Genomic DNA, 3,928 nt, shown 5'->3' with positions numbered 1-3,928 from the left:
CATTTCCATGTAATGTGTCCGCTGTTATTGGTGTACTGAATATATTAGAATTAATGCAGATGCCGCCGGTCTGATGCCGGTCCTGTATCCTTCGAAGCAGACGCCCGGACTGCACAAATGTGACCCAATAACGCATGGAACAGCTTCTAATGATCATATCGATTCCCGTTTCGCCTATTTGGAACGCTGAATACTTTAAATCGTTGTGCAATTGAGGGACGAATAAGCCGAATTTCAATGCCCTAAGGATTACAATTGAGGATTTCTGCACAATATCTAGCTACTAATATCAAATACCACCAATTTTAAGCACGATTCTCTCAACCGACGCTTTACCAACAGAGATATCAAACAATTGGAATAAACAGAATATTTGGAATTGATTTGGACAAAAACTTTAGGATTATAACATTATTGATTTCAATCTTTATGTTAAAAATTTTAGTTAAAACTTCCAACTAAATGTATTATTATTAAATGGTTTATATATTCTAATAAATTTTTCATGTAAAACTGAAATATTTTCGAAACAGGCTTCCGCTGCCATCTGGTGATTATTTGCTAGAGCTACGTTCGCCGAGTACCTATTCGTTGAGTTAAGCTTCCTGCAAACGACTAGGTTCAAAACTTTCACAACAGATGTTACAAAGAAATTAGTTTCTATAGAATACTATGCAGTTTTATTGATTATATCTTAATGGTAACACTAAATATCATTTTATTAAAGTGATCTTTAAATTTCTAGATATAACTTCTAAAAGAGTTCTGATACACAAATAATTATACATAGCACAACTCTTTGTAACTAATTTCTAATTAACCCACACATCAGGTGTGAATTGATTTTTTAGCTAAATCGGTTATTTAAAAAATATAAATTAGTTTTTATTTATTGAGTATAGGGAAAGCGTGCAAAAGTTATGAGTACAAAAAGTTCAAATTTTGCTAAAAATGAACAATTAACATTGATGGCAGAACATAGTTAACATAGCTAAGAATCATGGAATATAAAGGTACTGTATTTCCAGAAATTATGAATAAATCGTTTTTTAGTTGTAAAATTTCATTTGTTTTCAGATGAAAGCATCCAACGAGAATGAATAAGGATTTAATAAAAAAGCATCTCTAAAAAGAACCCTGCAACAATTACAATCAAAATATGAAAATTAAAAAAAAAACGATGCTCGTAAGACTTTATTACAATAAACATTAAACAAAGCTAATGGAGTATCCAGTGATTTGAAAGATAATATTTTATTAGCGGTAATAAACCTTATGAATACCAAAGCAGCAATTAAACTGAAATCAGTGCCTGACTCAAACATAAAAGTATGTCTTGTTCTTTTTCAGTAATGATTTTTATTTTAAATTTTTTATAAATGTAATGTAACAAGTAAACGTAAAAATGGCAACGTTTAATAAAAAACTATAACAAATTTAGGTTTGATGTCAAATTTTATTTTGATTTTTTAAGATACAATATTATATCTAGAATAGAATTTGATTAATACATTCTAGAGATGCACTTCAGCAAACTTAAACAAAAGGAAAACCATAAATGCGAAAATTCTAAAGTTTCGAAAACGTCAAAGATTTTACTTGGAAGGTAGAACGAAAAAAGAGGAAAAGAAACAAAGGATGGTGTTGCTAAATTTTGAAATATAAAAGATAAAAATGGATGGCTTATTACTATAGTGTTTTATCATAAAGTTTAGATATATTCAATATAGTATTTTGGTTTAGAACATTGTTTTAAATTATTACCCAGCAATAATTTGAACAACATACAATACAACTATCATACCGTGTAACAATCTTACAATACCACAACCATACAGTACAACAACCATGGTGCTATTGGTGGCTGCAATATTATAGTGAAGCAAGTCCACTTTTATCCACTTTTCCAATAATGCTATAGTCAAACCTGGATAAGTAGGAATTCTAGGGGACATCTTTAAACCCCATTCTAAAGAGTTAGTGTGATAATATAAAATCCCAGCTATGAAGACCTCAATCCTATACACAGAGGTTTTTATGATAAAAAAAATGAATTTTTCTACTTCAGTTTTGGTTACTCCTAGATTTTGTATTTTTAGTTCTTTGACATCTTGTTCCAAGTATCCATTAAGAAAAGGTTTTAATATGTCATCATCACTGTCCACATTTATCACATACAGTGATATTCACACCTTTTCTTAACAATCGCATTTAATTGATGGTTGTACATGATCTTTATGAAATTCGTCAACATCAATTTGTTTGATATGTACCAACTTTACAAAGAAACTGTTGATCAGCCAGTAGGACGAACGTTATATGAATCTATATTTCGTACGTTGAATTTATCACTCAAGAAACCAAAAGCAGACACTTGTCAGAAGTGTGATTCTTTACATGTAATTATCTCTTAGTAGTATGCTTGAAGAAAGACACACGATTCAGACCGAAAACTGTCAAAATCAAGGCTAAAGAAGATCCAACGTTTATCGCTCTGGTTTATGATTTACAACATCGTATTTACAAACAAGTATTGCATTTTATAAAAGACAATTGTGGACCTTCAATTTAATCATGCACAATTTGGAAGATGATCAAGCAACATGTTACATGTGGCATGAATGTATGGGAGGTCGAGGAGAAAATCAAATTGCTTCTTGTTTGTTTAAGCGTTTAAATAACTTGGATCTCCAAATCAAATACATTGTCTTGTACAGTGATACATGTGGAGAGCAAAATAAAGAAACTCATGTGGCAGTGATGTTTATAATGCTTTTGCAACTAAAGAATAATATTGAAGTTATTGACCACCAGTTCATAGTTTCGGGCCACACACACATGGAATGTGAATCGGATCATTCTTTAATAGAAAGAGCTAAAAAGCCTGAAAGAGCTAATACCTATGAGCCAAATAAAAAAAAAAGATTTAATTTCTCTCTTGTCCTTTATCCATACATAATTCCATGATTTTTACAAAAACTTACCAGTTGATAATGTACCAAATATTGATCCAGATATCGAAGAAAGTGAGAATGAGGATGTAGATTTATAAAATAGGTATGCAATATTTTAATTATTTTGTTAAAAACATATTTATTTGTATATTTTTTATTGTATAACGTAATATAATATAGATTAATAACAGCAATCGATTATTTTTTCAATATCTTGCATTTATTTTACCATGAGAAAAAAGTCATATGTATCATCATTTGTTCGGCCAAAAGTCATATGTAAGTCAATCAAAATTCAAAAAGTGTTTTTCAAGCTGGAATTTTTAAATTCATCTTTCTTGAAACAAAATCCTTTTCTCCCTTATTTCAAATCAAACCTTCCTAACAAAACAATTTCTTCTTCCATGTATTTCAATATGTGTTTCACTACGAACTTATGATAAAAAACTTTAAAATTTTAGATAATCCCGTCAAGTGATTGACCTCAAACCTGTTGTGTTTGCAGGAAGATACAAAACTTTGATATTCTTTAATTTAGGAATATCGTTATGAGTTGAACGATTAAGAAACAATAACGTTTCTTTTTTGATATCATTTCTTTATCTAAAACAAGTAACCAATCTCGAAGGATAGTAGAAGTCATCCAGGAGTTTTAGTTACTCTTACAGTTCACTGGTATTGACTGTTTTTTCACACGTCGTAGTTTCTTTGATTTTCCAATCAACAGATACAGTAGTGTTTTTCCGATCCGCTCATATTGGCGCATAACAATACGTCTTCTTTACTATGTTGGTATACATGGTAATTTTTGAAACAAATAGTATTAGAAAGTCATTTCAAAAATAACCTATTCTCGTCGGAATGAAGTTTGTTTCTTTCATCTTGAGTTATATTGGTACAAAGAAAATCTCTATACCTGAACATATCATACTTCAAGGACAAATCAAAAACAAAAAATAAATAAAAAATTAATA

At 29.9% G+C, this 3,928-nt stretch overlaps 1 long non-coding RNA gene across 2 annotated transcripts; it reads left to right on the top strand.

Annotated features, from left to right (window-relative positions):
* The first annotated feature begins 704 nt into the window (after positions 1-704).
* LOC111425667 (uncharacterized) lies at positions 705-3,148 on the top strand. 2 transcript variants are annotated; one of them, XR_011640937.1, is made up of 5 exons: positions 705-832; positions 883-1,013; positions 1,078-1,329; positions 1,519-2,031; positions 2,100-3,148. It is a non-coding gene; the product is annotated as an uncharacterized lncRNA (long non-coding RNA). The 2 variants fall into 2 exon arrangements; XR_011640936.1 differs by having other exon boundaries at positions 706-1,013.
* Positions 3,149-3,928: the final 780 nt, after the last annotated feature.

This window comes from Onthophagus taurus, chromosome 7 (genome assembly GCF_036711975.1).
Source record: "Onthophagus taurus isolate NC chromosome 7, IU_Otau_3.0, whole genome shotgun sequence".
Lineage (NCBI taxonomy): Eukaryota > Metazoa > Arthropoda > Insecta > Coleoptera > Scarabaeidae > Onthophagus > Onthophagus taurus.
This window is presented reverse-complemented; position numbering and strand designations above follow the sequence as displayed.